Source organism: Schistocerca gregaria, chromosome X (assembly GCF_023897955.1).
Source record: "Schistocerca gregaria isolate iqSchGreg1 chromosome X, iqSchGreg1.2, whole genome shotgun sequence".
Lineage (NCBI taxonomy): Eukaryota > Metazoa > Arthropoda > Insecta > Orthoptera > Acrididae > Schistocerca > Schistocerca gregaria.
In genome coordinates, this window is record NC_064931.1 from 867,517,133 (window position 1) to 867,528,365 (window position 11,233).

The following is an 11,233-nucleotide window of genomic DNA, read 5'->3' on the forward strand; positions in this document are numbered from 1 at the left end:
ATCTGATATCTCTCAGAAAATACTTTAAATACAGAATGTATTTTCAAGTAAACCAAAATGTTGCATTAAAATCTCATTAGCAGTACCGGTACATGTTCTAAGTATATGAGCCTTATGGTCGTTATGTAATCGCGCCATTAACAAGCAAGAATGTACACACAAAATAGCACTGTGTCGTCTGTTCACTACAACAAAACCCTGTCCTTTCCTCCTGTGTTATTCTTCCATGTGTTTGTGTACTCTTGTGTATTTGTGTTTTTCCTGTCTTTATGTGTTTAGCTAATACGATTTATGTTGCAGAATTTTTCTAGTATTAAGCTACATTCACCATGATGAGGAATACTGTTATCCTCAAATATAATTTGCATTAATAATGTGTTATTTTCTTTGTAAAGATGTTTATAGACATTATTAATTCTCTTCTGTTTCAATGCTCATGTGTGAAATTAATGTTCCAAAACTATTCTCATTATTTTATATATTTACTTATGTCATAATTCCTGTAACACTGATGTATATGTCTGTTTCTATTCTTTTGTAAAGCCCCTATTACTGCAAATGTTATTTGAATTGTTATGTTCTTTAATTATGTATTTTGTATCTTTGTAATTGTATTCTTATATTGTAAATTTATAATTGTATAGACACCACTTCTTCAAATTAAGTATCATTTCACTGCACACGTTTCTGTTGGCCATAATATATGCACAGTATGTGAGAAGTTGGGACTGTTAGTGCTTGCACGTGTGTTAATAATTCAGCAAGGGACTGGTTAACAGCATTGCTGGTTCTAAGGACAAGTGGTGGTTTATGGACTTGCTATATTCTTCACAAGACTCTTCAATGGTGATTGTGCACCTGCACTGTAGCAACGGATGGCTGCTAGCCATCTCTACAAATACTACAGTGGGTGTACACCTTTAATGACTCACCAATACCATTATTTCAACAAGGACTGCAGTGGGTCTGCACCTCTGGTGGCCCACCAATACCATAATCTCTACCAAGACTACAGTGGGTCTGCTCTGTGATGACCTACCTATCAATATTCATCAAAACTTCGACTGACTCTGCTATGGGTTTGCTCTGTCTGCATGCATGCATGCATGTCATGTCAAGAGTCAGTATTATCTTTCTGTTGGAAAGAGAACACTGCTTCTTCAAGATTGCATCGAAATTCACTACTTCTGTGTGCATTCTCTTTTACTGCTCAGATTTTGAGAAAAAAACTGCAATTTTACTGTGATGAATGATCAGGACTGTCTTTATGGACTGCGAGAAAATTTTATTTTTTGACCAACATTGTATCGATAAGTGTGTGCATTTGATATCTTTGTTATTGTAATTATGAAAAATTTTATCAAATCATTATTGGCCACTGCCCAAAACACTATTTTTTGTGGGGAGCATGGGGGCTATGTAAGTAGGCTGTTTAAGTTTTCTTATTGCTAACGCCACATAGCGCTCAGTATGAAAATCACTGGCTGTCCTGTGTGCAGTCTGTCGCTAGTTTGCATTGCTGTCTTCCATTGTAGTGTTGGGAGCTGGATGTTAACAGCACGTAGCGTTGTGCAATTGGAGGTGAGCCAACAGCAGTGGTGGATGTGGGAAAGTGAGATGGCGGATTTTTTGAGAGTGGATGATCTGGACGTGTGTCCATCAGAAACAGTACATTTGTAAGAACGGATGTCATGAACTGATATATATATATATATATATATATATATATATATATATATATATATATATATATATATATAATGACTTTTGAGCACTATTAAGGTAAATACATTGTTTGTTCTCTTTCAAAATCTTTCATTTGCTAACTATGCCTATCAATAATTAGAGCCTGCTGTAGTTTGAATCTTTTATTTAGCTGGCAGTAGTGGCGCTCGCTGCATTGCAGTAGCTCGAGTAACGAAGATTTTTTGTGAGGTAAGTGATTTGTGAGACATATAGGTTAATGTTAGTCAGGGCCATTCTGTTGAAGGAATTTTTGAAAGTCAGACTGCATTGCACCAAAAATATTGTGTGAGAGTTTAATGTTGAACAGAATCGGTAAAGAGCGAAATGTCTGAGTACATTCAGTTTTGCTCAGCTGTTTGAACGTCAAATAATGTAAGAGATTTATCAGCATAGTAATTCAATAATTTTTCTAAGGGGACATTTCAGCATCACACGTATTTTTGAACTAGTTATGTTATACTATACACTTACATTGCAATAGTTTTCATTGTTTGCAAATTATTATTAACATTTATCGCCCATAATTAATTATTATAGATATGAAGATTTTGGGCAGCGCAATGTGTAGATCGCTATAGATTACATCTAAAATCGATGCTATATGCAGTTCTTTGTTAAAACTTTTCAGCATAGATGTAAACAAACAAATCTGCGGTAAGTGGCTAAATTTGTCAAAAACTAATACTTGATTTACAGGTGATAGAATAATCCTAGAAATTAATGCAACATAGTAAAAAAGATGTAATTTTTAGTGCGTTTCAGATGGTGTACTTATTTCTGTCAAGGCATGTATGTAACAAAATTTTTGACCTTAACTGGTGAGATTTACACTTGCATAACCAGGAGGTGGACATCTGATCCTATGTAAACGAGCGGCCATCTTGGCCAGAGGTCAGTCGTTGGTCAGTCGTCAGGAGAGAGGGTGGGGAGCAAGCCCCACTTGAGGGTGGCCCATTTGGTCGTTTGAGAATTCTTTATCGCGTCGATTTACTACGACAAAGAGTATTGTTTAATAGTGCCAGTGTGCAAGCATATATTTGGTGAACTGCAAGTGCTACGATTATTTGTGTGAGTACAATTTACGAGGTATACGTCGTCGTAAGTGAACATGTGGCGAACTGTGATTTATCGCCAAAACTGTTAGAACAAAAATGGGACTTGCGGTTCTGTTCGAATTGACTGAGTAATTTTCGTTTATGGTAGCCAACATTACTGCTGTTGGGGGCTCGGGGTCAAATTATTATTAAAGTAAAACTGTAAACCGTCTCACCAGTGCACAACGCCAATAAATAGTGATTGAACTGTGTCGTGAAAACTGATTTTGCTATAATAATCGCCTAATTTTGGTTCCCTAGCATAAACTGTACACATGTCTGAGTGAATAATTAATTAAAAAACTAAAACAAATGCATGGGTGTGGAACAGTGTACTAACGCACCAAGTGTGGAAATCATCCCCTGGTACTTACGTGAGAGCCAAAATTTGCAACAACATTTTTAACCAACATTTGTAAATGTAAATTCATGTGAACTCTGTTTCAACCGCACTTCTTTATTTACCGCCTCGTAGCAATACCCACAGAGGAAGATCATCTAGTGACTGTGCATGAACACGTTGTGAATGCTATGGATGCAGTAGGGTCTCACGTAACATTTGTCAAACAATCATTTGGGCAACGTTACTTCTAATATGCTGTCACTACGGAGGGCGTCAAGTACGCATACGATCAGCTGGTTCAAGTATCCTCCAGTTGGGACATCTTTACTGTGGAAATCTCTCCAGACACAATCGCTGAGAGGGCATTTTCATAACACCATTATAATCAGTATATGAAATGGACATCTGCATTTTTTCTTTTGTATACACTTGCATTGCACTCCACTAGAAATAAAGTCCATGAGGTGCACTAGTTAGCTTTAAGATGCTTATAAACTTGATCAGTTCAACAGCTAATACTGACAGTAAGTAAGACAATAGAGTGACTTATGTAAACAGAAGCAATTCCTGAAGAGTACATGAACATTACTGTCCGTGAAATGGAAAGTAAAACGCTCCAATACAAAAATTTGACAACACATAACTAAGAAATAATTTTGAACAGTGCACCAAATTAAGTGAAGCTGTGATAGTCTTGCAACTTGATCTTTTGACTCTGGCTGTGAATGTTCCCGCTTCGATGCGGACGCCACACGAAGAACTGCTTATAACAGCGGTTTGTACAGCCCTTCTTGCGTACCGCGCGAATCGGTGAATCAGCAGAAGAAGCCATCATTTGAGAGCGTTGTTCAGAAATCCAGAGTGCTCACACTTTTCCTCGTACCAGGACGACCCTGGTCCACTCAGCCTGGTGTCAAATGCGTACAGGGGTTCTTTCCTGAGGGGGGGGGGGGGGTAGGGGGGAACCTCCACTCCTATTGCCGTGACGAAGAAAAGCTGCTCTCTCCTTTAGTGAGACCAATAGCCCGGACACGGGCTTGAGCCACAGACTTTACCTTTTATGCAATGAAGAGTTTCAGCAGTCTTGCCGGAGGTTTGGTCGAGTAGATATCGTATGTAAGTGGTCTCTGAAAGCACGTGCCTTTCTTTCGAGTGCAGTATCTCTTGAATTGAATGTTGACTCAGATACACAGTGAAACACCTAGACAGTAATAATTTTAGATAATGACTCTGATGTTTGGTCCTACGGTGAAGGAGGCGGCAATCCACCAGGCCTGCAGGTCTCCGCCTACGACACGCTGACGTTATCAACAGTATGCGTAGCGGTGGTACAAGCTGTTAAGTACTTTCAACAACAAGTTATCAGATCCGCAAGTGAGCTTAGACATGAACTTACAAGGGAACGGTACATTCCGACATGTCGAAAGCCATACAGACTTTTTTATCATAGGAATAATGTACCGATAAGAACGCACTGTCAGAATTTTATCTGATAAGACGCACTGCGAATATTCGGTGCAGAGAGCATTTTAAAACTCGACGGCAAAACTTGAGGAATTGATTCCTCATATAGCAAGACTAAAAAGGTCCAGTAAACATGGAGGCTAAAAGACATACCTTAAAACTATACTTCCCTGTTCAATGAAAGAGTTGAGTTTCGCAGAAGTGAAGCTCAACAAGTGCTCATAGCTCTTGAGAAATACAGTTTAGGGCCCATGTTTAATGGACATTTCTTCCTTAGTTTGGTCCATCCTACTTCCTCCTCAAATGGCTCTAAGCACTGTGGGACTTAACACCTGAGGTCATCAGTCCCCTAGACCTGACTAACCTAAGGACATCACTCACATCCATGACCGAGGAAGGATTCGAACCTGCGACCGTAGCAGCCGCGTTGTTCCGCAATGAAACACATAGAACCGCACGACCACAGCGGCCGGCTACTTCTTTTCAAAATATGCAAAGGAAAGAGCTTGGAGTAAGGGAGTCTTGTTTCACAGCATCGAAAATGAAGAGGTGCGCATAGCTCTTAAGGTAAGCACTCTTGGAGCCCAAGTTTAGAAGACAGTTAACTTTTTGTTATATAAGTAATATCCTATTTACAGGCTGATTCGGCTGCCCCTACTTCTTGGTTATATGTAACTTGCAACGCCTTCAAATGCCACGTGCAAGATTTTAATGTTCTCCCGCTTGCTACATTCGAACTATTCGTCCTACAGAAAAAATGAACACGGCCGTTTTTGTAGGAAATTTAGTTAAATTTTGTCGTGAAATATATTTTTACTGGGGACCGCAATTTGCCAGTTATTAAAAAAAGAAATACAAGAGTGACCTTGAAACGTGTTTTTCTTGATTAACTCGAAAGCCGTGGCCTCCAGGGGAAACGTACCCCATAGAAAAATTGGCTACATTAAATTTCCTGCGGAAATGTCCTGTACATCTTTTTCTATAGGACTAATTTTTTGTAATCAGTGAGTGAGAGACTGCGAAAACTTCGTGTGTGGGTTTTGAAGGCACGGCAGGTTGCATAAAATTCACAGACAGGAGGAGCTGAATCACCCTATATGTAAGCTATTCATTTTTGCCACACAAAGAACGAGTTTAACAGTGGTTTGTTCAGCCCTTCTAGCCCAAAACGTGAATGACCAGAAGCAGCCATTAGAAGAGAGGCTGCCTCAAAAACCCTGAGTGCATATACGCGAATTTTAAACACCTAGACCATGCCAAACATGTTTATATGTCTTTAAATTTTTGAGCAACTTTTCAGTAACTTCCATATTGATAACTAAGCTGTTGGAGGTATCATTTTTAAAGAGGTGACTATCAGATTGCAAAAATAATGGCAGTGTCCGATATCATATTACACTCGACTTCCATCAAATGCGACTTTCATTTGTTGAACTGAAATGTTTCTTACATATACATCATTTTATAACTATTCATGTAGCACAGTTCTAACTAAAATTTTGATTATTATACTTTTTACTAACAATAAACAGCTCCTTATTAATTCGCTATAGTAGTAAAAAAAGGAAGGTGTTTACTGAATTAAGAAAACAAACCTTTTCTCTACACTACACACACCAGACATACCTAAAAAATCGAAATATAATGGATTATGGCATTTCGCAGTAATTACTAGTTTTATTTAAGCAGATCTGGAATGAAGTAAGAAATGGTGCTGGCCATTGTTTCGCATATTGTTCTGTGTACCAAGCATACTTGATCAAATTCATAAATGTGAACAGACAAACTATAAGTCACAAGTAACTGAAATTTAAGATTACTGTTTAGCAGATAAACTTTAAATTAGAAAGAGCTACATGAAATTATATTGTCCAACAATTTATTGAAAAATGCTTTCCTCTGTAGAAAAAATTCGTTACCAAGAGGCTGACTCTCGTACGTTGTTCTGGGTGGATTTTGATAGTCGTCCCCAAAGACGGAGGTGGTGTTATGTTCAGGCCAGGATTCCAAAGAGGCAATGAAATATTTTATGTAACTGACTTGAAAATATTTCGAATGAAATGCTGAAAATTATTCTTTATAGTTTTTCAGATTCTGATGCATCAGTTACAGGATTTTTCTAATTAAACAGTCCATTTGTTTAGTTTTGATCCTAACTTGCGCTAAGGCTGGTGTAGATCAGGACGACCAAGCAACTAGCTCGCAAGCCATGCCCTGGGACTAGTTTCATAGTGCTCAGCCTGGCTGCACATTTCCCCGAGAAGCACAGCACGCTGTCTGACAGGGAGAGCGTGGTGTGGGAAACAGCGAATGCACTGCGTTTAAGTGGCAATTCAGTCACACACAGCGTACAACCTGCTTGCTTGGTTTAAAATGTGGGAAAGGGACCAAACCACTTGGTCATCGGTCACGCATACTACCTGCGTTTATTTCACTTTTCTGTACGACATAGATCTCCAACGAAACAAACTTTCTGTATTATCTAATTATTTTGACACGTTGAAGAGGCAATACAATTTTTATCTGGTACGAACTATTAGCTACGGACAGACGGAAACAATTTCACAGATTTCTCACTTAGGTTGCTACTTCATCGTAACTTATTTAGTTTCATAATAAAAAAAGACCTTTTACTCACATTTCTTGATCAAAATATTGTAGTATTTTTGCAACCTCATTATGGAGACGTGGAAACTCCACCTGGATACTCCTAACATAAAAATATTCGTCTTTAGAACAGGAAGTACGTTGCAGATCAGTTGGTTATATCTGCACGTGCACGGGGGTGCTTTCAATTGAAACGGCAAATGCTCTCGAAAACGTGCTCGAAAACGCATGTGAGACTGCCAATGTTCTCAAAACGTTTAGGAAAATATTCTTGCAATTTTTCTTTCCTGTAATGCCTGTGGGCTTAGGAAACTGGACTGTGTTTGTCATAATTTGTCCCTTCCAGAACGTTATTTTCTGTTTAAATGTACCCCACGCAAACCAGAAACAAGTTTTTCCCCAGCTTGTAATGTCTTACTGTGGGCAGTGTGGACCCAAGTCCACTTAAAATGAAAGGTCTGCAATCTATTCCAGATGTTCTAATTTTCGTTCTCTCTTCTGTCCTTCCCATTCAGTTTTAAAGGCTTCTGGCGATATATCGTCAGATTGCCATTTTTTGCGCAAACAAGCACTGGGCCTGTGAACTTCTTTTATACCATGAACAAATAGCGAAGGGTGAACAGAAATGACACCACGATTCTGCCGAACTGGAGGAAGTTGTGCCTACCGAAAAATGCCACACTGCAGTACTAAATAAAATGTCGCGCTGTACCGGCTAACTCCGAGAACAACCGAGCAAAGCCGAGGAAGGTCAAGCCTAAACCGCACAACCTAAAAACCACACCCAGACTTGCTGGCATTCCGGCCGTCGTCGTTAATTCGTCGGGTGGATACGCACTGCGGCCAGCGCACACCCCGAATCCTGGAAGCGGCGTGCTAATGCGAGCTCCTATCCGGCCGTATTTTTAAGACAGATACAGTGCCCGAAAAAAAAGTGGAGCACCCAGATGATATTGTTAGAGGACAACGCTACTTCGTACACACACACAACTGGTGGGTTTTTAAACTATAAAAGTTCGAATTCTCTGTGACAGGTAGAACGGCCGTAACCTCCCAATCCCTTTACCAGGTCCCTACTCGCCAGAGTTTGCGTTGGCGCTTGTTTTGTGTTGGTACTCCACTGATGTTCTCTATCCTGCTAGGTCTCCCCATTTCAGTGAGTATGATGGTGCGCGATTCTGATAGTCATGTTGACAGGCTATGTTCTTAGTATCACATACAGTGCTTCCACTGATGTGGTACCTAACGCTCCAGATACCCTTAACAGCACTTTTCTCTGCCCTCGCCTGAGGGCTCTTTTGCCTGTGGCGAGTATTAGACGGTGTGCTCATAAACATGTAACAAAGCTCAGTACTCATTAGAAGAGTGCACGTCTGTCTCAATGTGGTTGGTGCTCTGTAATTGGCTGATTTTTTTCGCCCAAGATTATGTGGTATTTTCTATGTTTCATCTATTGTCAGTCTTATGTGTTTGTTGAAGTTATGTATTTCGTCAGTACGTATATCCATATATTTTATTAGTGTTGTGCTTTTAATGTGTCTGTTTCACACTTTAATGGAAGGATCATTTTTCAGGGTTCCTTTCACTATAATATATGTCTTTTGTTGTTTGAGGGCGTTGATTTGTTCATACTGTGACACTGGGTGTTTGTTTCAATGTTCTCACGGTTGGGTTCAGTTGCCTGCTGAGAAGGTAACTAAAATGTCATCTGCCTATGCGACTACTGCATCCGTTCTCACGTCTCCATCTACCACAACGAAACAGGTGCGTTTGGAGTGGTGCTGTGACCGAGAAGCACGAGCTGCTCATGGATGGTAATGGAGTGCTCTCAGCACTGAATCGTGGTTTCGTGCTACCCCTAGTTACCATCGTCGCCTTGTGGAGAAGTCTCGTTCTTCTAGTGTTTTGTAGAGGAGCAGCTAGATCGCCCCAGGTGTCATTGGATATGAATTTAGGTCCCGGCTAGAAGTGATTCAGGGACCCCTGACGGCACAATGGTACGTCAAGGACATCTTGCGTTTTCGTGTGTTACATCTTATGCGACAATATCATAGTGCCATTTTCCAGCAGGACAGTAACCACCCGCAATGGTACGTCTCTCTGTCCGCTGTCTGCGTGACGTTGAGATAGGGGTCAGCAACATTCGTAGAACATGTGTGGAACCAGCTGTGACGTAAACTCTGTCCCACTGCCAGTACTCCGGATATCAACGACCATTACGTCAGTTGCGGACCCGCTTGCCTCAGAAGAAGATTTAACAGCTTTATAGCACCATTCCACACTGAATCAGTGCATGCATCAGAAACGGGGCGATCAGAGAAGATTCCTTATTTTCGCATTTAGATACATCTTTTCGCACTTGTAATGCAGTTTTCTCGTTGTACATTGATCTATTCAGCAGATCAGTAACCTGTGGAGGAGGGATGGGCGGGCGTGTTCTTTTATTTAGTGACATACCTTTTTTCCTGTCCCCGTGTTTTCTTTAAGTGACAATGAGTGTGTGGAAATGTTCGTATTTTCAGTGTGGATGTTTACGCTGGCAAGCAGATGTCACGGATAGTGTAGGTCCCTCGCCAACCTAACTTTGTAAGCACATTTAGCAAAGGACGAAGTTTGAGAGATGAGACAAAGATATACTTTACTACAGAACTTGGTCGTGTTTCAGTAGGTCAGGCCTAGCTGGACCTCTTTGGCCCTCCACCAGTTTGAAAATGGAGCCGTTTTTCGGAGAGCGGCATGCTCCTCATTTTCGCTGCATCTTGTAAGTGGACCGATACATTCTGCTGCACTGTCTAGTTCTGTAGGGGAAGTAGGTATTTTAGTGCATTCATTTGGTTACAGAAAGGTTTAATACATTCTCTTCTAGGTTCTTTTTTGTTAGGGAAATGAATCGAGGAAATCATTTTATTTATTTTATTAGATTTTGTGCAAGAGACTAGTCGCATGGTCACTACTTGGTTCGAAATTGAGCAATCGTTCCGTTACGACACGGTTCACTGACTTACCTCGATGATTGCGCTGTGGCCGCTGGCGGCCACAGCAGAACCGCACGCTGCACGCCGTGCGCCCGCCGGCGGCTGCTGCAGCGCGCCGTGTGGCCAGCCAGTGAAACACGCCTCACTAGGCGTGTGGCACTCAACGTCATTTCCGTTAAAATTATGGACAGCATCGAGCGAGATATTTAATGTGAGGTTTAACACTAAACTCTGGTATCTAGCGCAGTGTAGTACTTAAAAACCTGTGCTGAATAAACACCGACAGTTATTCAGATTTATTGACCGGTACGCATTTTCACATTTTTTTGTTTTAAATGTTGTCGAGCGTGTGTCTTTGATGTGGTGTTACTACCGCTCACTGCGTTCATTCTCTGCTTGCCTCATTAACAGTAGAGGCTACCATAAACCATTCCACGCTATTTTAATTGTATGAGTGTGTGCGTAAGTTGCATAGTTTTACTCTTCAATAGTGAACATGAAGATGCATCCACTACCAATGAACCTTCTATCCAAACAATTTGATTACCGTAATATGTTGCCCTGTTCGATCATTAACTATGGTCAAGTGCTTCTGATGCATTATGCATTTTGTGTACTGAATGCATTCCAAAAACTGTTTATGGCAGTCCTCTGCATTAGTATAAATAAAATGTCACCATTCGTGAAGAATCTTAATCTTTACATAAATGATTTTCCCTTCATCCATACCGTTACCCGTTCCACTTACTTTAATTAACCCCAGGATATCAATGTGCATACAGTGGCGAGATGTACTTGAAAGAAGAAACAAATAAAAATAGAAATGGCCAGTACGATGAAATCCAGTGCGGCTTATGATACGTTACTTTCCGTGATAGGCTCGTTTAAACTCGCATCATCCGTTGTGGAAAATCTTAATTTGATTTATTCTTTGCGTTACATTCGTCGAGCAGTCAGTCAGTCTATGAAACGAACATGCTAACCAACGAATATGACGTATCCGT